Source organism: Colossoma macropomum, unplaced genomic scaffold (assembly GCF_904425465.1).
Source record: "Colossoma macropomum unplaced genomic scaffold, Colossoma_macropomum, whole genome shotgun sequence".
Lineage (NCBI taxonomy): Eukaryota > Metazoa > Chordata > Actinopteri > Characiformes > Serrasalmidae > Colossoma > Colossoma macropomum.
In genome coordinates, this window is record NW_023494785.1 from 10,848,583 (window position 1) to 10,874,611 (window position 26,029).

Below are 26,029 nucleotides of genomic sequence, written 5' to 3' on the forward strand. Positions count from 1 at the left end.
AACATCTGCTTCCCGTCACCACCACTGTAAAGAAATGAGAGTTGGTAAGTTTCTCTACAATTAACCATTTTACATCAAGCCACTCTCTTGTTGACTCTCTTTACATCTCAAGGATTGAATTATGCAGAAACTTTGAATAATGCACCTTTAAATCAGATGTGCTGGTGGTGGATTAGAATAAAATCTATATGATGGTCAGGGGCATCAAGGAGGTCAGGAACCAAGTCTTTGACCTGCTAACTAGCTCATAAAAACATCAACTACTTTTTTGAAAGCAAGAAATGAATGTTACTTTTTATACTACACCATAAAACCATCAATGTAGATATTGCAGTGTTAAATGTTATTTGCTCCAGTAGAGTTGGAATAACACTCAGTAGTGTCAGGGGACCTCTGATTTTGGTGTTGCCGTACAAACAACACCAAGAATGTTAAATGCCCTGAAGTGTTAATTAAGAACAGCACTGTCATATTAACACTGAAAGTTTTGTACTATCAACAGTGTTTTTTTATATATGCCTTAAAATGAACTGTCTGGGTGTTAATTAGCACTGTGTAATTGTGCTAGTATGATTTCCTTCTAACATGGTGTTTTTACAAGCAGAAACATACTTACTGCCCTGATGCTTAAGTGCCTAAGCTTTTGCACAGCACTGTATATGTTTGTTGTGGCTTAATCTGACTCATATAGTAAAAATACGTTAGTTATAATACACAATGATAACATACTTCTGGGTCTTTACCCTGCAGAGAGTGATCACTACTAATCTAACATGCCTGCGTCTAATATTCAGTTACTCCTGAAGACTTTGATTAGTTGCATTAGGTGTATTAGATAAGGCTTGTAGCTACATTCTGCTGGGGCATAGATATCTAGAAACAGTATGGCCACCCTGAGACTCCTGGTTCCTCAGGTGAAATAAAAAGACAAGATTGACCTGCCTGGCTTGAGGCTTGGTGGTATTTCTGCATTCTTTTTTTGTCTATTTCAGATTACAACATTGTTTCCCCTTAAGGCATCCTAATCATTTGAATTTTGAGTATGTGCATTTCTAGATATGTTTAATGAAAATGCTGCTTTACTGAAACAGTTTTCATTCACTTCTTTTCTGCCAGAAACTGACCTCCCACAGTCTGCTTCTGCATCTCTGTGAATGTTTACTCCAAATGCATCTATTATATTCAGAATCTAATTTTTTATAAATGTTTTGGTTGTTTTCCATTAACATGCTTAAAACTGGCTTGAGCCACTAATTGCTGGATGATTAGTTCAGGGTGAAATCAGATGATACTAGGCTGGTGCTTTCATTCACGTGCCAAAACAGTTGGTTAACAAACTGTATTTGATATATTTCCAAGTTTTGAAAGTGTTTTCAGACTATCAATTAGAGTATCAAAAACATAGCGAAATATTGGATTTTATGCATCATGACAGATAAAAACACATAGTTGTCAGTATTTCAGTGGGCTTACTGCTAAGTGCACCAAAATCGTATGATAATACATACCAAAGAAGCAGTTTTATTCAGTTTTTTCTAATAAATTATAGATTCGTTTTAGTTGAAATGCACTGCAGCTCTCAAGAACAATAATTCTTAGAAGTTCTTGGTAGTTCTTAGTAAGAGCAAATTGAACTGAAGGTCTTTTCAAGAAGTCAGTCTAGCAGACAGTCATTGTTGTAAAAGCCTTCACCCCATGCTGCTAACCTTGCACCCACTTGTCAGACAGACAGCTTTGTGGGATATGCTGAATGGATTGCTGTAAATGCAGCTTTTATTGGACATTCAGTGCTGGATACATACTATAGCTACAGCAAGGGTGATAAAAGAAACACTACAATATTCAACTAAAGAGTATTGTGAATGTCCCATGTTTTCCTTGAGGCCGATAGAAAAATCAGACACTCAGAGCCAGTTCCTGGTTTTTTTGTTAACTCTAATTGAATATGAATATTAAAACAATTTGTAATCTTATAACACTATACATTTTTAATGCCACTAGTTTTTCATGCATTTTCCTAAGTTGAATGAAGTTCCAGCCTGAAGCTCAGCTGCTCGTGCACAGTTTCTATTACTCTGCAAAGGTGACTCGCTCATTCAAATACAGTTTTTACATGGTAGATTCCAGACTGTCTTGATAAAATTTATTTTCAGCTACTGCCATGTTGTGGATGTTTATCACCAAAGTGTGATGAGTCCAAAGCCTCATGTACAGGCAAAACACAGCACTGATGCTGGTAATATCAGTAATATAAGTAACATTAGCACTAGAGGACACATTCAGTGATCTACTTTAAAGTGCTCAAGAGAAAACTGTGGATAAAACAATAACTTGCAAATTCGCAAACTAAGAAAAGCTACAGGAAAGTAGAAGGTTCAAATTCTCCTGGAAACAAGATGTAAGGTAGTAGTATGAGAGCAAGAAGATTATCATTGCAGAGCAAAAGAAACATGCAGCCACTGTTGCTCTAACTTGATATCAGTGATGAAAAATGGAAAATGTGTTCACTTTATTTTCTTTTTCACTGCATTTATGTGAGTTGATGTTCAGGTTCAAGTTGTTGCATGTGATAAATTATTGCAAGTGATAAATACGTTCTGATTTTTTATTTTTTAACTCATATAGCTATAACACATGCTCTTCTTTTTAAATGGAAAAAAATCTCTTTGGAAATAAGAACACAAATGCAGGTATTCATGATTAAACATGCAGCAATACATGCAATATATATACCTCTCTGTATCGTTAATTGTGCCTTACAAGAGGTGAGTCCAAGTCAAGACCGAGACCTTTACACATCGTATCCAAGTCAAGACTATTACATGTAATATTTTGGAAATCATGGAGGCTGCGTCTTCCGGGCTGAGGAAGAGAGACACCCTTCGGCTTGTGATCAGCACACAGTTTAAAAGCCGGCATCCGTGATGGTATGGAGGTGCATTAGTGCACATGGCATGGGTGACTTGCACATCTGTGAAGGCACCATTAAAGCTGAATGATGTATACAGGTTTTGGAGGAACTTATGCTGCCATCCAGACAACATCTTTTTCAGAGAGGGCCTTGCTTATTTGAGCAAGACATTAGGCAAAATCACATTCTGCATCTATTACAACAGCATGGCTCCATATTAAAGTCCAGGCACTAAACTGACCTGCCTGCAGTCCAGACCTGTCACCCATTAAAAACATTTAAATGAAAAATACAAATGAGCCCCCGAACTGTTGAGCAGCTAAAATCCTGTATCAAACAAGAATGGGAAAACATTTCACTTTCAAAACTACAGCAACTGGTCTCCTCAGTTCCCAAACGCTTAGAGTGTCGTTGAAAAGAAGAGGTAGTGCAACACAGTGGTAAACATGGCCCGGCCAAACTTTTTTGAAACGTGTTGCTGGCAGCAAACTGAAAATGGGCATATATTTTCAGAAAAACATTTGATATGTTTTCTTTGAATTATTTTCAATTAAATATAGGGGTTAACAGCAATGTTTTCTGCATCTTCTTATACATCAATGTCACAATATGACCATATATAGACATACAGTGTGTTAGCAGTAAAAGACATTTACATTATATGTTATAAATATTACATTTTATACACACATATAAATGGAAACTGCAGTTTTATTAAGCTAGTAATATTAATCATATTATACATTTATCTATTTTATTATTATTTATTACAATTGTTGCATGTTTACAAATGCCATCACTATAAAAACAAACCTTACTTTTAACAAAAATGCCACCTGATTTATTGACACTGGTGTGTCTCTGACCTGTCACTTAAACCTGCTTAATTTGGTTTGCTTGTCACAGCTTTTTGGCCTGACATTTCAAAGCTAGATGATTTAAAAAACTCCTGTTTGTCCAACGGGGGCAAAACATCCTGAGTCCTGTACTTATAAACATTGTCATAAGGTACCTGCAGATAAATTGGATGTGTCATACCTCACACAGGGAACAAGACATATGCTGATTTCTTTCTGTTTTGCACACCATGTGTTTACTTTCAGTGTAAATCAGTTGAGGTATGCAGCAGGCAAAGGAATGCTAATTCAATTTTAAATTAATCTTCAGTAAGCTAACTTAAAAGCTTTGGATGTGAAAACTTAATAAACACCTAAAACTGATTCAATAATTCATTTTTACAGTGTGCTCTGTAAATTGCTTTTACCCTTGTCTTTAAGTGTGATGAAATATCTATGCAAGACTGCATGCCAGACCCTATGAATAACCTGCTCTCATGTGTAAGGCACCTTGTGATGCATAAAATAATGGCATCATATTAATGAAGAATTAATCACATATTTATCTTACAGCAACTTTTGGGATGCAAATGATTTTTTGTTTCAGGTTTCACAAGTGTAATAGGTCGGTCCTTTGTGAATATTCTATTACATGTTTTCATTGTACTGCAAAATACAAATAGAATATATTTCTTCAATTTTCTAAATAAAAATAAGTCAACAAATCTTCTACAGGAAAAACACACATGTCAGGTTTAACATGTTTGACAAAGTACACAGTAACTGTGCATTAAAATGTTCAAAGTGTCTTCTCTGGAGGATGCATTAATGTATTTTCACACGAAAAATCAAAAAAAGGTAATTTGACCAGAGGAGCCCAAACTTTTGCATATAACCATACATTACTATGCAAAAGTCTAAGTTCTTTCACTTATGTTATTTCCAGTAAATCCTGCTTGTACTTTTTCCATCACATACAAGCAGGAAAAAGCAGGAAACATATATTTAACAGAAAATTACACAAAAGCCTCCAACACTAGGAATCATATCAAATCTGTCAGTATTTAATTTGTTTATTCTTCACTTTTACTCACTCTACTGCCACTTTAACTGTTCTATCCTTCCAATCTTAAAACTAACAAGTCACAAGTGTGTCCTCCCAAAAAAGCTGTTCACAAAGAGTCACTGACATCATGTTCCCCTTCAAAGAAACACATTCACAAAATGCGGTAGAACACCACAACTGTCACCATCAGACAAAAGGTTACTTGGATCACGAGAAACAGAAAATCTAACCAACTTCTAAGGCTGAACTTTGGAGATGTAGAAAAAATCCCTTAAAATTTCTGAAAAACTGAAAGCAGGTCTGGAAGTTGTAATGAAGGCAATGAACAGACACACTAAATACTGATTTTTTTTTGTTTGTTTGTTTTGTTTTTGGTCAACTTATACTTAATGGCTGTTTTATGGAAAATTAAATAAGTGTGCTCTCTGAGTTTTACACAGTACAGTAACAGCATCTTCTCCAAAGATACACACTTCCGATAGCAGCTGAAAGTTAGCAGTACTTCACTAATTGGATGGTCTTTCTTTGCCTAAGCTTCTCTAAACCATGTATACACATTTCATGTACCACACGCACACACAAACACACATGCACACCACACACATACATTTGCATCAATCTCTATTAAATAACTTTCAAATGAGAGCTGATCTAAGCTAATTTGAGTCAACATCCATGTCCATTTTGAAATGTAAATGAACACGAGTAGCTTCCAAGAATAATATTTTTCCCTCCTGTCCGCTGCCTCTGCCTGGCAACTTCACTGATGGTAGGAATAAATACATGTTTAATTTTGCCTATGTAGCCAATGCATCTATTTGTCTTCATTATGTTTTGGAGGAGCTTAGATGAGAAACAAAATCCATTAATGATGTACTGGTGCCTCGGAGCCCTGGGGACTTCAAGGTTTGTCAAGTCAGCATAAGCTCTGCTGACTCGCAGGAACGTTTACCGTAGCTAATGTCTCTTTCCAGAGAGGTCATGACTTGTAATGGGCTGCCAACATATAGAGCTGAGCATTATACTGCAACTGTTATTCAAGAGGCATTCTCCTGAAAGTTGCCACTGTGACCGAGGTTGCTGGAGCTATATCTGAGTTTTCTTTCTGCCTTTACAAACTTGAAAGGGTCCAAATGCCACATTACACTGTAAATCTCCACTGTACTGCATGGTGTATTTCTGAATTCCAATGGAAATGTTGGCAACACACTATCAATGTATAATAAATGTAGGCTAATGTTCGTTATTATGAATCCAGCAGTCCTTGCTGTTGCTTTATCGTTTGTAATCAAGCATTAAAAAAGAATGAAACATATCTAAGTCTAATAAGCACTGCTAATCACAATGCTTGTGATTTGCACTGTATACAGTGCTGTGCAAAAGTCAGAGACCACTATTCATTCGTTTAATTTCCAGTCATTAAGCACGAAACACAGAAACCATATATTTAACAGAAAAGACACCTCAACAACAAAATGTAATATATTTTTTCAGTGTTTTGTGTCTAAACTCTGCCTTTATTACAGCTTATATTCTTTTTGGGAAACTTACTTTCAGTTTTCACAGGTATTTTTCCACACCTCCGAAGTTCAGTCTGAGAATTTTGTTGTATTTTCTGCTTTTCCCAATCCAAGTAATCTCAAACACATACACTGATGTTGAGGTCTGGAATCTGGAGCAGACAATCCATTGTTCTGAGAAGACCAACACCATCTTTGTTAAATTTGCAAATTTCCTTCTCTCAGTAAGAGGTTCTTGACAGCTACACATCCTTTCAGACTCATAGTGTTAAGTTGTCTACTCACAGTGGAAGGATGGACAGAAACACCTGTGGATTTTTTCAGATCTGAAGCAAGAGTGGAGCTTGATGATCTCTACATATTTTAATAGCTATATCTTTTATCTATTTCTTTAAATGTCAGTTTTTCAAAGTGTGTTTCGAGAAAGTTTTTCAAGCATAGACAGAAAGACTAGACACAAGCCAGCAAAGAAAATAATAAAGTAATTTATGATGTAACAGTTCACTTTAATGTGGTCTATTGCTAACCAATTACATCTTTAAAAAGGCATATTTATTCTCTGTTGCTGTACCTCTGCTGGACTCTTTGTAAATGCAGTGTGGGCCTAATGGTTAGGAGAGGCTATTTCAGCATGGCGTCTGCACTGAGAGAGATTATCTAGGCTGTAAGAGGCTGCAGACAGAGGGGATTTTTACCTCTCCCTGTAGGATGCAGCCTGGCTCGCAGCATAAAGAATGGTCCTGGCATAATAGGACGCGAAACAGTGACAAATGGCTTCTTTTACAGCATCTGCTCTCATCCCTCTGACTTCACCTGTGCCCTTGACATGCATTTGTCCCAGACCACTGTTTACCACAGCTTGACTCACAGCAGCAAGGCTCCTCTCTGCCTTCTGCTTCCTCACTGCAAGACACTACTTATAGAACCAACCTGTGTTAATCTTGCACATTTCTGTGAGTATCTTTGGTGCAACTACACTTATATGTGCATTTTTGTCTCTTGCAAGTGCATGTATTTGTATACCTAAAGGAAAAGGAATGTATTGCAATGTTGTCTATATATTGTACGATGTGAAAATATTGGAATATTTTACATATATTTTTACATTATACATGTTTATATAGGTGTGTAGGTACAGAGGTTTTGTATGGGTATGTGTTTTGAATGCTGATATTTTCATACATTTGCATTTTCATTTCATGCCATGGAATCTTTGGTCTCTGATAGTCTGACTTAAATGAGAATCAGATTTATTGGCCAAGTATGTTGACACACACAAGGAATTTGGTTCAAGCAATTGGTGTCAATACACCAACACAACATAAGATTATAAGCAGCAAAAGATTATATAGGGACAAGCAATATACATAAGTGTGTGTGGTAATGCAAACAACAGTAGTGTTCATCATGTATGGGAATGAAATTGTGGCGTACAGTAGTATGGATGTGAAGCAGGGTTTAATAACTATCTGGAGAAAACAGGAGTAGCTATGGCCTAGCAGTAGGTGGTGTCCAGGATGTGAGGAGTCTATAATACTTTTCACTGCCTGTTTTCTTTTTCTTAAAGAGTACAAGTTCTGGAAGGTGGGCAGGGGGTGAAGCAGAAGACGCCAAGCGGAAATAGTGCTTGCCTGAAACACAGTGACTGAACAGATACAATGCAGTAAAACTAAATATTATCTCTCTCTGTAACATGATTAACTTGAAAATAAATAAGATTTTCCCTTCAGTCACACCATCACTCTAAATACAACCTGTTAAATGGTGCTAATGGTTAGTTGAGGTGCTAACACTAGATTAGCAGGGTAGCAGCTACATACTCCCAGGACTGCTTTAATTCTGGCTTACTGATGCTCCATTGACACAAGTTTAGAGGATAAAGACTACAGCTGTTAGATTCCAGACATTTTGGACTCCGATTCAATTCCAAATGATGGGAATCGAAGGAGTTGGACTACAAGAGTCAATTCCACACAATGATCTTGATTCCTAAAACCAAGACACAGAGAAGGACATCAAACAAGAAAAAACGGTGCTACAATAATTGTAGTTGACCTTAGCAGGGAATTTTGGTGAGCTAACACTAACCAAATGAACTTAGCTGACCAACAAGTTGTACCTGAATCGCTTCTGTTAACCCATTTAGGTTGGTTGGAGTTTTGACACTGGCAATGTTGTTTGATTGTAAACCAATTTGTTGTTACATGCTTTATATTTGACTTCGTTTTCCACTTTGTCTAAAATAAAGTGCAGCTGGACTATCAATGTGTCTGTTGTGGAACATTTTTCACTGACTCTAAAGTGACCGCAGAACCTCACACTCTGTGTGCACACAGGTGTGGATAAACTTGAATGCCACTGTGTAAAAAGCTTTGAAGTTGACCCTCAATTGCTGAATGCCTGGAATTGAGGAATCGATTTTTTTGGGATCAACTCCCAGCCCAGGTCCACTAGATCAGTGACAAGAGGAGAATACCTGTGAGAAAGACTTCCTTTGGGCAGTCAGCTTTTTCAGTAAAAGGAGTTCACACTGCCTATGCTTATAAGAGAATGCACTACATTTGGTTCTTTTTCAGCTACTTTAAAATCGTGGCTGCAATCAAAAATGTCATAACAGTATGTGAATCAATTTAACAGCTTGCATCGTGCGTTATTTTGTATTGCTGCATGCATTTTTCATGTTTTTTATAATTTAATGAGAGGTTTTTTCATACCTGCCCTGGGAATACAGTTAAAAAATAGCCATTTTTTCCTAAACAGGCTCACTTGGAGAAATGTTTATTAATATGCATTGTTAACTAAAATCTAAACCGAATAAACTAAACTAAAACTTATTAAGAATCAAATCTGAGCCATCAAAGTCAAGTGACTGATGTTTGAGTAACAGCTGGAATCAAACCTTTGCTGTTGTGCGTGGAGCTGTCAATCTGTTAGCTAAGCTGTCTAGCACCACAATCAGCTCCACACTGCTCCTTTAGTTAACCCTAGGTGCTAGTGCTAGCTAGTTATTGTTTCACAATAAAAATTACAATTTGTTATATTTATTGAGATTAATACTTTTTTCTTTTTTATCTCAAAAAATATGCAACAACATTTGCCACTTTTATAGCACCTGGAATAAATGCTCAAAATATATACATATAGTTGTGTGTCATTACCACTATATACATATAGTTGTAATGTTTACTTTCGGTCTATTGTATCTGCTTGACTGCCATTTTTCAGACCAAGCTCCTTTTTTTCTCATCATTTTGTAGCCATGTTGTGGCCCCAGCTGACAGGTGGAATGCTGTGAAAATGAAAGCTCAATCCCTTCGGAAATAAAGCAAACACTTTTTTCTTTTTGTTGCTTTCTCAAGATTGTATTTATTTATTACTTGCTATATTTTCTTACTTTGAAAAAAATAACTTGTTTTTAACTTTGACTGTGTGTGAAGTCTTTTTCTTCTCAAGAATGCAGTGTTGACCACAAGATATATGTTCCCATGACTAGCTTTGCTACATTAGATTAGCCAATGTAATCAATGTAAGCAATGACTATACGTCTCCTGAAACTGTTCAATGTGACGTTCTACTCAAAAGTATATATTGTTGTAGTTGATTCAACTCTTCATTTCCTCAGCATGTTTATCTCCGCACCTTAAATAACATGCAGAGGTGGATTAAGGCTCATTGTTTGGTCAGTATGAGCTATTGTTGTGAGGGATTTCAGTCTGGACAGGAGGGGTTCATTAAGGCTGTAGAAGCTTTACTGAGTCCAGTTCTTCTTATATCCTTCTGCACACTAATCAGCCCTCCAGCCATCTACTGCTGACTCAGCTTAACTCCACCGGCACAAACCATTAATTATCATCCATCAGGCTCGCTTTCAAACTGCACTTTAGATCTCTTGCCAAATTTTTTAGTGCGGCTGAAGAATGAATATGATGCCCTTGTTATCATCAAATTAAGAAACAATGACCTAAAGTGATAAAAGATGCAAAGATAGCTGTTAAGTAAAACTTGACAACCAGATAATCAAATTAAGAAACACTGACCTAAAATGATAAAAGTGCAAAGATGACTATTACCAGTGAAACCTGACAATCTGAAATATGAATGAAATATCAAAAATATCCATCTATCTCTTTAAGACACTATATTCAGATGTTTCAATATGGGAAGTGAAAACATCTTCTCCCCAAGAAGCTTTTATTTACTGATGTTTTTGTCGTTGACAGTGAGGTCGTGGTCTCCTTTTCTTTATACAGTACGCTCAAATCAAAATCTCCACGCATGCCAGCGCAATCCGGTCCTTCCATAATTTAGCGTCTCCTTCATCTGCACACCTTCTTTGAAGGCCATCATTTTTCAGTGAAGACCTCACATTTCTATTTTTAGATTTTATTGCTTTAATAAAACCACTGTACCACAGCTCGACCCTACATGTCTCATAAAACAAGTTTTTAAAAAATAATTAAGGGATGAATTAAGACATCCTCTCTGGAGCCAATAAATCTGGAGAAAGAAGGGAAAATATTGCCTTTCTCCTCCCTCCATTGCTTTTCTGTGGTGGCCTTAAAACACAGAGGCAATCACAAAATTCTTTTCAAATCATGGCAGACACAAACACTTAAAAAGTGTCTGTCAAGTGTGACTGCAATTCGTTTTCCTTTCAGAAAAGCTCACACGCAGTGTTGCTTTCATCTTTTTGATGTCTGGACATGCACAGATTGATCAAAGGCACTGATTTCTTTTCTCTTAAGAAGTCACCAGTCAATTTATTTTCTTTCGTCTCTACACAACACTATGTTTTACGGTCCTGATGCCGATCAAAGAGAAGATCTCTAAAGACCTTTTAGAGGAGTTACCGAAATTATCCTCAGAATACTCCCAAAGGTGTCCTCAAACTATCAGGACAAACAATTCCCAAAGCCAAAGAACACAACAGTGTGCATCGTGTTTGTATTGACAGATGATATTGAAAGGCTCACAAAGAGCTGCTAAAAGGTTTGACTGAGTGGTGTCTGTTTATCAAGTAGAGAAAAGGAATATGATGGCTGTGATAAAGTTGTTGACATTTTCAAAGGCAAAAAGCACCTTTTTATTTGAAAAACAGTAATTCAGCATCTTAGTGTGGTATGTAAACTTTCACGATCAATTTGTTTTTTTTCTTAATTTCCTTTTTCTTTATTTATTTCTTTCTTTTCTGTAAAATGTTATTCTTGGTAGGACAATATTGTTACTAGATACAATCTTGCCCCAATCTGAAACCCCAAGTTTAAAGAAGTGGTTTGTAAAAACATCAAATTTACACAGTTTTCTACTCACCCCAGAGGTAGTTCATGTTTGGTCTCAAATTTGGCTTCTATACTTCAGTGTTGCTACAAATTGCTAACAAACACTAAAAGTCAATACTCACCCAAACCTTTGTCCATAAATACATCTCTAAAACGTCTCTCAATCCACTCAATTCCCATCCATGTCTTCATTAAGGTGGCACAGACTTCAGTTTTATATTGAAAATATATGTGTACAAAGGTAAAACAACATCTATATGTTGTGCCCAATTCTGACTTCCACACAGAATCTGAAACCTCATGTTCATGTGCATTAAGTGGGTCTCATTTCAATTCTTTTTTTTTAATTTGTCCTCACTCACTTAAACTCAAATATGAAATATGTTACATAACTGGCTACTCATGACAGAAGCGGTGGAGGGCGTGAAAAAGTTATTCAAACATAATGCACTCACTCTAGGCAAGTTAGCTTTAGTGAACTAATCAGCTAGCCAAGCAAACTTTGCAATGTACAACATTTTTTAAAGACATTTGTGCATAGCATAGATAACGTGTGTGAGTAATTGCTTTGTCTGGCTATAAACTTGGAGTAGAACTGTGGTGTAATGCTTTCTCTTTGTTCTTGTTAGCCATGTAGCCTTTAGCATGCTAAAGAGCCAGCTCACAGAGGAAAGTGATGAAGTTCTATCAGCAGTCATGTATCCCAGAATGTCGAATGTTATGGTTTTACAAAACGTTAAGCATTTTAAAACAGTTTATTGCTTTAGCTTATGAACAGCTTTGCTGCCATTATTTTAGGGTTTGAAAAGGGAAATGAGTCAGGTCACAATGAAATCTGGACAAGTTCTGTTGCCGAAATGGACACTGGTGTTCTCTTGACCCCACGCCCCTCTAACAGGCATCTGACATCCTTCACTTGAGCTAATAAAGTAATGGAACAGCACTTAAGATGCCGCTGGGGTTTCCCTCAAGGGGAAATGAGGAGACCAAGTGGACGAGGGCCTGGTTAAAACCGGTACTTAAATAGGAGGATGGAGTCAGATTCTGTTGGGGAGTCAGTATTGACTTCTAGTCATTAGCAATATTAGCCTCATACATCCCTCCTGCAAGCTTAACCCCAGTGCTAAACAAAGAAGCAAAATTCAGACACCAAACATGTCTTGGCTGAGTGACTACTTCTGGAGTAATTGGAAAATTGTGTATATTGATTTTTTTGATAAATCACTCTTTTAATATTCAGTAAGACATTCAGTATATATAGATAAATACACACATTTTAATAGTATATATATATATATATATATATATATACTACACACATTATATATATATATATATATATATATATTATATATACTACCACATCTATATTATATATATATATATATATATATAATATATATATATACACACAACCTTGAGTTTAGTTTTAAATTTTAATCTCAATAATACTTATAGCTTAACTTTAATAGTTTTCTTGGTTTGGGGGCAGTTGTGCGCTGGAGGTTTGGGAACCAGCCTTGTGATCGGAAGGCCACCGGTTTAATCCTGTGAGCTGACAGTACATTACTGAAGTGCCCTTGAGCGAGGCAGCTAACCCCCAGCTGCTCCCCGGGTGCTGCGGATAGGGCTGCCCACTGCTCCGGGCAAGTGTGCTCACTGCCCCTAGTGTGTGTTCATTAGCGTGTATGTGGTGTTTCACTGCACAGATGGGTTAGACTGCAGAGGTGAAATTTCCCCATTGTGGGATTAATAAGGGTCTCTTAATCTAATAATGTATTGATTAACTGATAAAATCATTTTACTGTATGAGGATTTGGAAAAATAGAGGACTTTTCAAATATAGTGGAAGCTAATTCTGATATGAGTGGTGTCGAGTGGCATTGACCATAGAAGTAACAAGTGTGGATGGTGGGTAAACTGTGCAAAACATCACGAAGGAATGCCGCACAGACTATTTTCTTTGAAGGATCTTAATAAGCAGATATGTTTTGTAACACAGACCCTGAGGCATAGACCCACCTTCTTTTTTAATGTGGGCCAAAGAACCTTTACTAGCCTATCACTTCATAAAATCCATATCTATTTCACACATGTACCAGCCTATCTTTTCTGTTGCTTGACAACAGAGATGCTTAACATAACTTGTAGGTCTATAGTGGGTCTGTCTGTCTCACAATCAATGCAATAAAAATAAGCTTTACTTGTCCTCTTCTTCTTTATGATCGATTGGTTTAAGTCTGTGCCGATTTGAACTCAACTAATCAGGTCACTCTCTGCAAGCAGTGTATCATCTTGACACAGCAATGTAGTCTAAAATAAGTGGCTGCTGTGCAACAAAACAATAAACCACTGTATCCCTGACAACAGAGCTTCAAATGAAAGCAAGTCGTGACTGTGATAACTGGCAGCTCAAAGTATCAAGAACACATTGCGTAGTCCATGATGTAGATGACCTGTTGAAATAATGCTGTAACAGAAAAAGCCAACAATGGTAATCAGAATGGACAATCACAATGCATTTTCCTACTGTACTGTGATGTATTTCCAAATGAAAAACATTATTAGGCAAGGATGCACACAGGTACATGCACAGACATTTTAGGGGGCAGGGGCTCAAGGGGTAAAAACATGAACATGAATTAATTTAATTTGCTGTATATTGCTGTAATGCTCATTAAGAGTGACAGCAATATACAAAATTAACCGCAATTTGCAGTATTTGTGTCGGTCCAAAGTGACATTGTGAGGTCAGGTACTGATGTTGGACAAGTTGACATTCCATATTAATTAATGAGTTCACACGTTTGAGCCACACCCATTGCTAAGAGGTGTATAAAATGAAACACATAGCCATGAAATCTCTGTAGACAAACAGTCGCAGTGAATTATGTCATACTGAAGAGCTCACTAACTTTAAACATGACAATGTCTTAGGATGCTTTCAAGTTGGTCTGTGAAATTTCTGCTCTGCTAGATCTGCCCCAGCCAACTGTAAGTGCTATTCTTTTGAAATGGTGTTGTTAAAACAATAATTCAGCTATGAAGCAGCAGACCACACACACTCACAGAGTGGGGCTGCCAAGAGCTGAAATGCATAGCATGTAAAAATCGCCTTTCCTCTCTTTCATCACTCAGCAGAAATCCAGACTGCCTCTGTTTTTCAGAGTTGGTGCTAGGCTCCTTAGTTCCAGTGAAAAGTTATGTTAATGTTACTGCACACTGAGACATTTTAGATTATTAAATTCTTCCACCTCTGTGGCAACTGTTTGGAGAAGGCCCAACTCGATATTAATGGCCCTGGTTTTGGAATGCGATGTCCAACAAGCTCATTTAGGTGTGATGGTCAGGTGTCCACATACTTTAGGCCATATAATGTATCTATGCATGGATTTGAACCCCAGTTGCCTGCATGTAATGCCATAGCTTCACTCACCACACTGTTTAAGGTAGTATTTAGTTAAAACCCCTTTGTAAGAGCTCCACATAGTATCATATAAATTCCTGTTTTTAATATTGAATGTTAGTAAGTTGTTAACAATTATCATTGCCAACATTATGTTTGGTTGTTGTAGAAAAATACCCACATCATGGAATCTGATACTGTCTGATTATCAATGTTTTATTGGTGGTCTTCTGTGGAACACCACTCTTTATACAAGCAAAAAAATGACAGGTAGGAGTTACTGAAGAGGCCCACAGGCGGTTGATACTGCACCAGAGGGGGCACCAAGAGCAATGAATCTCATAGAACCCAAGCCAACCAACAAGCTCTATTTCTAGGACAAGACTGAGCCTCATTTCGCTGAAGCAGAGCTTGAAGAATGGTAGAGACAATTCAAAATACAAGTGTTTTACATACCAACTAAGAAGACACTTGAGCAGTCTGAAGGCAAAAAGGTAGGGGCTCAGGCCCCCACTAGGGTTTCTCTGTGCAGGTGCCTGGATGCACAAATTTTTATGGCCAATTCTGATTTCAGTTTCTTTACAGCCAGAGTGGCAAATGCTAGTTTTTATTAGCCTTTTATTTACAAAATTTGAGTTAAAAATTTTTTAGATCAGTCAAAATGAAACTAATTTCAGTGGCTGTTTGACCGATTGTAGTCTTGGTCAGAGCACAGAATTTTCAATGAATGATAGGTGGTGTGGTAGGAGGGAGGTGAAACGTGATATTATTGGTTAATACTATTTTTCCCTGCCTGCTGGTGCACGGTGATATAATCAAAAATCAGAGGGAGGAAAAAAGTCATGACATTTTGTTGGAAGATTATGGAAAAGAAAAATTTTGTCTTTGATGTGATCTAATGAATATCTATCATACTTAATATGATCAGAGACATGAACTAACAAGTTACAAAAAGGTCAGTTTTGATTGCAGGTTGATTCAAAAGGCATATACAAACAGATAAGCAGATTATAGTCCTTTATCTAAACCCATATTTTACAAAGTAACTGGAGACAGAGAATTGACATAACAATTAACAAATTAACATCATATGTCCTAAGTGGAGTTGTAACACTCACCTAACTTGACCAAGAGCAGCATTTTTATGGCGACTATTGGCAACTGGGTGAGTGCGTGCAGGTGGCACAATGGCACTGCCAGCCATGTGCACTTTCCTGGCTCTGCCTGTGAGCCACTTGGCTGTCCAAATCAGAGGTGTTGGACCATAGCCCGCCCTTGTTCAGTACAGTAGACAGTGATATGTTGGCTTGGGGGCTTGGGTCTCACGCGTTTTAGCTGGTCAGGGTCAACGCCACAGTTTCTACTACTAAATACAATACATTTAGTTTTAGCAATGTTTAGTACTAATTTATTCATTCTCACTAATGAATGCTTTGCAACTTAACATTTAGATCATCTCATAACTTTACTAAAGTTGGTGTCCTCAGAACAAAGCTGAGTCTTCAGCATACATAACTACAACGCAATTTTTAACATGTGGCAAATCATTTAAGAAAACTGAAAATAAAAGTGGACCCAAGCAGGTCCCCTGTGGAACACCACTCTTCATCCAAGCAAGAGCAAAAGGTTAAAAGCCATAACATTTTAACTTAGCAAGATGAATACTGTGAACAATGACAATGAAAGCTGCAGTAAAATCCAAGAGCACAGCTCCAACTACTTTCCTATCATTACTGTGTGTTAACCATTCATCAGTCATATGTACTAATGCAGTGCTAGTAGAGTGATCTATCTTCTCTAGTACCCTTTCTAGTACAGAGTCTATTCAAATTAAAGTCAGTAAAACCTGTTTTTCCATTTTTGGGTTAAGATTTTAGACTCTTTCCATAGTTCCAGAAAGGTAACACAAAGGAATGTTTATAAAAATATGACATATTGGTATGGAAAGCAATCTAGCTGCAGTTTAAAAAAGAATCCATCCAGGTTATCTATACCAGGAGATATGTCATCTAAGAGAGAGAGAGAGAGAGAGAGAGAGAGAGAGAGAGCAACATCTCCTCAACTGTGTTTTGGTTAACTTCATAACATGTTTTATCCCTCATAATGCTGTTAACCGTGACGCATGTTAGGTTGACGTCATTTAACTGCATGCAAGATCTTAAACTGTCTACTTTGTTAATAAAGAAGTTGTTAATGTAATTAGCTACATCATATGGCCTGGTGATGACCTCACCTGCACATTCCACATACATGTAAGAACTGATTTTAGGCACCTGCTAAAAACTGATATCATAGCCGATGCCTAAAGTCGAGTCAAAGAACGTACAGGATTTGTGTCTTGTTGTGTGAACTCTTCTGCCAAACATCCCCTAACAATCCTCTATACGTGGTAGCCATCAAAGCTGTGTTTGAATGTGTCACTTATCAAAGAATTGTGAAAGCAAACTCTCTGGTTGTTTGTCTTTAATCTCCCCTGAATGATTGGGTGTGAAATGAAGAAGGCTTTTTTCAGTGTGGATGAAAACATTCAGATAATCCAACAAAGTATCTTTTATTTGTTCCACAAGCAGGAAAGAGACAGTGTTCCTCAAATAAGCTGATATCATTTTACCATAGCAAATCTTCAGAGCGAAAGTGCTAATGTATCCTTCTCGTCCAAATAACTTCATACTTGCCAAAGCTATGCATTAGATTCAACAGCATTTCAACCATGTTTTCTTCTCAGTTAAAGTCTATTTTGCCTCTTCTTGATATGTGACAGTTTTCTGCTTTGAAAGTTAAATCATTCAAGTTTGACCTGAATACCTAAAATTCTTTCCTTTTCCTCTTTAGTGATTATAAAGAGGAAGGAAGCCAAACACAAATGGCTTCACCGGCCTACAGTTGTTGTGAGTACTTTTACCCATTTAAAATGTTTCCTAAAGGCTTTTTTTAGTGCAGTTGTGGGGCTCTGGAAGCAATCATTTAAACACACTTGACCACTTTGCAGTGGGAAGAATCATTTCAACACAGCAGTGATAATATTTAACCAATCCTAAAAGTGATTTAAGTAGCAGCAAAGTGTCTCCTGGCTATGGGTTGCACGACCAGTCATCATTACAACATTAATAAAAATGTGAGTGTACTGAATGTTTGTTAAAAGTACTTTTTGTTTGTAGCTTGCTGGTTCTACCAGCACTTGCTGAGGTTTAAGATGTGAGATGTGCGCTGCAGAAGAGTTTTTCTGTTGTATTTTGGTAAGTTCAGCCTCAGGCATTCTGCCTCTAGAAGTACACAGACTGTCTGATGTAAACTGCACACTAAAATCACCACATCTCTCAGAAACTCACCTCACAGAGACTTTAAACTGGTTCTGGTCTATGCACTGTCCGACGGGACACAAACAAACATTTATCAAGCTAACTGCTAGTAGCAAGCAGTTGCATCTACACACTAATAAGCCTTTCAGAGCACGATACAGGCCTACTCTGAACACTGAAACAGAGATCATTCTGTATTTGCCAGCTGGTACTCCAAGTTTGTTTTTCGTTGTGCGTGTCACACCAAACGGTCTATAAGTCTATTGCAGTTCCCAAAACCTACCCAGTCTGGCCTACAAGCCTGTATTTCAGTGCAATCTTGCACAGCTTGCAGTGGAATTGGGTTCATTTCATGTCCTTAACTAGTCAACTACTGCCACAAACACATAGCAACAGGTTCAAATGTCTTATTTGCAAAAGAAATAACTCTGAATGTCAAATTATCACAGGTTATCCCTTCTTATGTACTCTCTTATCAGGCCATTAAAAAGACATAACCCAAAATTGCAGTTAAATAATTGTAATTATGAAATGTTCATTTTCAAGTAATTTTGGAAAATCATCTTTTGGTGGATATTTATAGCATATTCTCTTTTATATTTAGGAGTTTTGCTACATAATATTAATATACAATGTACACCACACAATAAAGGAGACTCCAAACTGTTGGGAAGCTGAAATTGTACATCAAGCAAGAATGGGAAAACATTTCACTTCCAAAACTACAGCAGTTGGTCTCTTCAGTTCCCAAACGCTTACGGAGTGTTCTTTGAAAGAATAAATGATGCAACAGTGGTAAACATGCCCTATGTTGGAACATGTTGCTGTCATCAAATTCAAAATGTACATATTTTTTCAAAAAAACGAAAAAAATTCTCAGTTTCAATATTTTATATGTCATCTTTGTACTATTTTCAATTAAATATGGGTTTACTCATTACATTCTATTTTTATTTACATTCTGCACAGTATCCTAACTTTTTTGGAAAAACAGCATTGTAAGTTATACTGCCTACCAATAGCATATCTAGGATCATTTGGGACAAAGTGTAAAAAAAAAAAAATCATCGGACTGTCATATGAAAATTACTTTCTGTGAATAAAAATGACAATATAATGTTTGTTTTTGTGCCACTGTAGTCACAGACAAGTTGATGCTCTTTAGGCGTGCCACTCTACCTACTAGCATCTAGCACTAAACTAAATGTTTACGTTAGACTACCCACTTGAATTACAATGATTGTACGTGATATCTAGCTGTCTAAGAAAGTCACACAGATTCCAGAGAACTCTTACTGTGCAAAATATGTATTTTGATTACACACATACACTGTAAAAAGTGGCTCATCAGATCTTACAAAAAATTCACATGGTAACAAGCAATTGAACTAGTTTTATTCAACTTAAAAAAAAATACTTTGATTGAAAGAATCGTTCATTTAAAGTATTAATCTAGGTTGAATAAAACTAGTTAATTTACTTGTTACCACATGAAGTAATATTTTTAGGTAGATCTGACGAGACACTTTTTACAGTGTATTTTGATGTATTATGTGGAATGGAATCATTTCTTATATTTTAATTAATAAAAATGAGAATATATGATTAAAACAATTACCATAGATGAGATGAATTAGGAGTAAAAGGGAGATAAAAATATTTCAGGGCTGTCTGTGTAGTGTTGATGGAAGCTGACTGGTAAAGTATGCTGTTAAGAAATTGGACTGCAGAAATCACATCTATGACTGTGAAATACAGTAATGTGCAAAAATCATACACTTTATTTTTATTCTAAAACAGCTATTTAGTACTAATTAGTAAGTTATTCATTTTTAAGCAACAGAGAATAAAGCTTAAAACATATTAAGCATATTTAAGCATATCTATCTATCTATCTATCTATCTATCTATCTATCTATCTAAGTGTGTGCACGCATTTTAGAATACCTGCTTTCAGTTTTTTGAAGAAATCTGCTGGAATATTTTTCCACACCTTCAAAGTTTAGTCTTACTAGTTGGTTGTATTTTCTGCTCTTCATGATCCAAATAATCTCAAATACATTCAGTCATGTTGAGCTCTGGACTCTGGCTAGTCAGTCCTTTAGAACACTGAACGCTTCTTTGAACACCAGCCGCTTTTTTGTTTGTTTTGTAAGTGTTCTTCTTTTTTTGTCTATTTCCTTTTCTTAGTAACAGCTTCTTGACGCATCCTTTCAGACTCTTAGCATTGAGTTGTCTTCTCACAGTGGAAGGATTATACATAAACACCTGTGGATTTTCTCAGATCTGAAGCAAGAGTGGAGCTTGATTTTCTCCTCTCAGATGAAAGCTTTAAGTACTGATGCTAGTGCTTTTAGCATCTTTATGTTGCTTGATTTAAGCACAGCTTTTGACACGGTCTTGACACATTTAATCCTCCTGTCAAGGCTGTGTGTACTGGGCTTTGACGGCTCTGCCCTTGACTGGTTCACATCTTACTTAACTTGTAGAAATGACACCTAGACATATCTTAGGACTAAATCCATTAAAGATTAGTCATTTGGAAACTTGCCTATTAGAAATCAAAGAACTTGGTGAAATATAACTTTCTCATGCTAAATAAAAACTTCTTTTTTACATCTGTGCAAATCACCAAAATCAGACCAAGCCTCTCTCAATCTGCTGCTGAAACTCTCATTCATGCCTTCATCTCTAGCCAAATGGACTGCAACTTTCTTCTCACCAGCATCGGCTCATCTTCTTTCCACAAGCTCCAGATGGTCCAGAACTCTGCTGCTTGTCTTCTCATTCATACACATCATCAGTCACATCATCACGATACACCTGTTCTCCAAAATCCAACATACGTTTCAAAATTCTCCTACTTACAGACAAAGCTCTCAACAATCTTGCTCATTCTTACCTGCCTGATCTTCTCTACAAACCCACTTGTGCCGCTATCAGCTCTTCTTCAACTGAACTACTCATCATTCCTTCATACAACCTCCATAGCTTCACAAACTAGCATTCTCTGCATTTGCTCCTCGTCTCTGGAACTCTCTCCCTTTGCAAGCCCAACAGTGTGATTCTCTCCACACATTCAAATCTAATCTTGAAACATTTCTATTTTTTCTCACCTACAACCTTCCTCAAACCTAAACTCTGTGTTTTTGATGTTCTGTGTTCTGCTGTGATTGTAAGCACCTTACAATTCTTGAAAATCGCTTTGCAAGTATTAAGTACCATTGATGATGATGGTGATGATGATGATGATTGTTGTTATTATAATTTTTATGTTTTTATTTTTTTTATTATTACTGTTGATCTGATGCTGACAGTTTTGGGGCTCTACTAGGTCTTCCACTGTTTTTGAGTGTCCCTTTTTCTCTTTTTCTTTATGTAAATGTAAAATGTAAATCTTGTACTCAATGTCCTGAAAAATGTATAACTTGTACTTAATGACTGTTTTGACTAGGAATTAAATAAATGAGGGTCTCTGACTTCTGCACTATATTGTAAACAGCCAATTCAAGGCCGTAAATCTTATTAATACCTCCTATGATGGCATCCATTCTATATTCTGTAATATTCAGTAAACAATATAAATGTGATTTAAGAGTCACAGCCATTCTATTATTCAAACACCCTGAGCTTATGTTAACGTCCACTGTAGATCCTCCTCTGAGCCCCAAACAACAGAAACGGTACTTACATTTTCACAGAGAAGAGCCTTAGTGGGTGAAGAGTATAGAACATGTCTCATCTGTGGAAGTTTGTCACTGTATGTTTTACCGACTCTGACTACTCATTATTAAAAAAATCAAATTAAACACAGAATGTAAAACTGCTTTGGGGTCTTCTGGTTGATAAAGTTTATTTTCCACTTTACTTGTTATTGTAATTAAATTCAATGCCATTTGAGTTTCATAATGCCTTAGGCAATAATGATTTCATAACCACTCTTTATGCCCATGGCAAGAAGCAGGGAGAGCTCATATTTTTGTTTTATTTTTGTGCAGTGGCATTCTCCGTCGTGGGCTATTGGCTGATAAAATGAAATCTAGATTCCTGGATTCAAGCACTAAGGACAGCATGCTATTTTAGCACTGTTGCTTTGTCCTGTGTTACTTTTTTTTTTCTTTGCACAGAAGTTCCAGGGCTGAAGTCAGGTTTTGTGCTCAGGTTTAATTTGAATGGATGTGGTATGTTTAGAATGCTTTTTAGTTGGAGGCTTTATTTGACTTGTCTCTGGAGATTCAGCTCTATATGATTCTTCTCGTAGCCTTACACACTGTTTATGTCATGTAGAATGTAGATACTTAAAATACAAGCAGTTATATCTTCTGCTAGTGATTGTAAACAAAGCCAAAATTCCCTTGAGCCATCACACTATTTATGTAATGGCCAGCCAGCTACTGCAGCAAACTGTGAGGGTTCCAGTCCAAAGCACAGCTCGATCGTTTCCCCACCTTCATAACCAATTACTATAGAGAGAGCCTCCCTGCCTCCTGTTTTCATCAGGTCATATGAGGGTGTACAGCCATATGAGGGCACTAATCAGGTCTTTTCTCTATGCAATGACTTGAGTCAGTGAGAGAGAGAGAGAGAGAGAGAAAGAGAGAGTATTAATCAAGTATATTAATAGGGAGTTTGTCCCCCCTTTGCAGACCTCAAATCACAGATTCTACTCTTCTGGGAAGGCTTTAAACTAGATGTCGGAACATTGCTGTGAGGATTTGATTGGATTTAGCCACAAGAGCTTTTGTGAGGTCAGGTACTGATGTTGGATGATCAGTTCTGGATCACTCCAACTCATCTCAAAGGTAATGGATGGAGCTCCATTACTCCAAAGGACTCAGTTCCACTGCTCCAGAGCCAAACAGTGGGTGCACATTAAGGTAGCCAAATTAGAGGTGTCTGGATACTTTTGGATGTTTAATGTATTCTCAGACCAGAGAAGACCAGAGAGATAGATGAATAGAGACTGTGAAGAGAGAATGAGAGAAATTTTTTAAATAGTATAAAAAGAAAGTGATGGATAGTTTTAAAGAGATGACGACAAAGAGAGAGGGGGGAGGGGGGAGAAAGAGAGAGAGAGAGAGGCAGAGTGATGAATAGAGACTGTGAAGAGAGAGAATGAGAGAATTTTTTTGGAGAGTACAAAAAGAAAGTGAGAGAGATAGTTTTAGAGAGATGAAGACAAAGAGAGAGATAGGGGGAATGGGGGGGGCAAGAGAGAGAGAGAGGGAAGGAGAGAGAGAGAGAGAAAGCTGCAGTGCTTATGTTGTCTGCATTGGGCAAACTCTTCAGAAAGAGGTCCCAGAGATAAAAGGCAGAGTTAGCGTCCCCTGGGGAGATTCCAGCGGTTCCAGTGGTGATGAGCTCTCCTTGCTGCGCCTCCTCTTCAAAGGTCATCCACCACACAGCTGCGTAATGAACAGAGAGACAGGAAAGAGAGATAAAAGCCAAGCTGGAGCCAGCGGATTCAATTAGGAGCAGGGCAGAACAGAAACGAATGTGATGATTAATAAAGTCTTCATTATTTCAGTTTTGCATTTACTAGAGGCCGACAAGGCTTGCCTTTTTCAAGTCTCCTTTGTCCTCGTCCCTTTATGTTTTTGCTCAGTGAGGCAGCTCAGCTTTGATAGAAAGAGAGAAGTTTACAGGGGCTCGCAAAGAAGCTGAAGGAAGAGGGGGCTTACAGGGCTCACACTGCCCGTACTCTTCAGTTTTACCCAGTGCAGACCATTAGTGATGCATTAAAATCTGTCTATTCTTCTTCTTAATAATAATAATAATAATAATAATAATAATAATACAACCCCATTTCCAAAAAAACTTGGATGCAGTGCAGATTGCAACAATGTGTAACTAATTGTACTAAAATAGTACAAAAACAAAATATCAAACATTGAAACTCTTTTAATTGTTTTTTGAAAAATAGGTGCCCATTTTGAATTTGATTCCAGCAACACGTTTCAAAAAAGTTCAGACAGGGGCAACAAAAGACTGTTGAAGTTGTTAAAGTCATCAGGAAATATTTATATAGAAGACTATATAAGATGATCCACTCACATAAAGAAGTGGAGAGTCAAAGGAAAACTGATGAAAAAAGGATTTTCCAAAACGGGATTTCTTTGAAAAACTGAAAGCAAGTATCTGAAAAGAATGTTATAATACAAGAAAAGAGTCACTAAATACACTAAATACTGAAATCTTAACATTGTATTTAGTTGTGGAGTTTTCTGTGTAATTTTCTGTTAAATATGTGTTGCCTGTTTTTTTCTGTTTCAGAAAAATGAATAACTTGCGCTTAATGGCTATTTTCTCAGTTAAATAGATGAAGGATGGTCTCTGACTCAGCACTGTGGATATAGAAAAATTATGATTTTAGTGTACACAGAATATTTTAACATATAGATATAGATTGATTTAATTGATTATGGATTTAATTACAAAAGGCAAAAAAGATAGATAATATAGAAAGTAAAAGAATAAAAGTAAATTAACTAATAAATAAAACAACTAAAAAATAAAACAAAGATTTAAAGACTAAGTCTAAAAGGGCTAAAAGCTTCATTAAAAAGAAAATACTAACACTACAGCATCTTTTATCCAGCCAGTATATACTTACACATACTGTAAATCAGACGTGCACACCTCCGGTCCTGGAGGGCTGCTGTCCAGCACAGTTGTGGTTCTCCTACTCAAACACATCCACTAAGCCTGGCAATTAACAGATGAGTTGAATCAGGTGTGTTTGAGCAGGCAAATCATCAAACTGTGCTGGACACTGGCCCTCCAGGCCCAGAGTTGTGCACTCCTGCTGTAAACAAAACAAACACACACACACGCTTATGACCTCCCAAGAGGAAATGACATGTCAGCAGTTTTGCTCAAAGTTTCGTACTTTGGCCTATTGCTGGAAGAGTGGCAATGGAATTATGCTGAGGATCAGCTGAGCCATACAAAATTTAAAGTTCTGCCCTGTGTGACTGTGTCAATTTGCACAGCCACAACAATATAAGGAGCAGGATTGGAGGGTGACTTTAAAATTGTATTCAGGTAAAGTTGTATAATTAAATAGATAAACAACTGATAAACAGTTTAATGAGATTACTGTAACTCAATACAGACAAACAGGAAAACTACACTGTTTTATGAAACAAAATGTTTGATTATAAGTGAGAATTGCCTACTTTTTATACATGTTAGGTGTATGTCCATTTGGAAATGTCATAAAACATGTTGATGGAGTTACTTTAGTAGAATAAATATTGCATGTGTAGTCTGGAATAAATCACAGTCTAAAAGCTGCTTCGTTGTTTTTTTCTACCAAATGGCTGAGCTGGGCCTTTTGGGTCATTGTGCTGGGTTATTTCCACTGTGCTTGGCAAAAATTTTACTACTTAATATTCAGTGAAACCTATAAAAAAATATGTTTTATTTCAAGAAATCTTTATATTAAAACACACACACACACACACACACACACACACACACACACACACACACACACATATATATATATATATATATATATATATATACAATAAAAATATTTTTTCAAATGTTTTCTCATGTGTGAGACTAATAGGATTAGCTTAGCTAATGTTATCCTGATTTAATGATCGTTTCTTCTGTCTTATTGAAGGGTCTGTGGTAGCTGTAGCCCTTTTTATGACATTTGTAACATGACTCGCTAACCTAGCTAAAGTTAGTTAACCAACCAA